The sequence below is a fragment of the Gekko japonicus genome, unplaced genomic scaffold (assembly GCF_001447785.1).
Source record: "Gekko japonicus isolate JY-2015 unplaced genomic scaffold, Gekko_japonicus_V1.1 scaffold25, whole genome shotgun sequence".
In the NCBI taxonomy this organism is placed as follows: Eukaryota; Metazoa; Chordata; class Lepidosauria; order Squamata; family Gekkonidae; genus Gekko; species Gekko japonicus.
In genome coordinates, this window is record NW_015171502.1 from 1,230,046 (window position 1) to 1,230,270 (window position 225).

General features: G+C 57.8%; 1 protein-coding gene across 3 annotated transcripts in view; it reads right to left on the bottom strand.

The window, feature by feature from the left end:
• Positions 1–225, bottom strand: part of SHC1 (SHC (Src homology 2 domain containing) transforming protein 1) — a 90,994-nt gene that overhangs the window by 10,892 nt on the left and 79,877 nt on the right. The gene's annotated exons all lie outside the window — the stretch shown is intronic.

Sequence of the window (225 nt, forward strand, 5' to 3'; positions counted from 1 at the left end):
ATGGACCCTCACTGGTCTGACCCAGCAGGGCTCCTCTTGTGTTTTTTATCAGGGAAGGCCTCGGCCTCTCTGCCCTGTAGTTGGCCCTCCAGAGGAACTGGTTGAGGCCACTGTGTGAGACAGGATGCTGGACTAGATGGACCCTCACTGGTCTGACCCAGCAGGGCTCCTCTTGTGTTTTTTATCAGGGAAGGCCTCGGCCTCTCTGCCCTGTAGTTGGCCCTC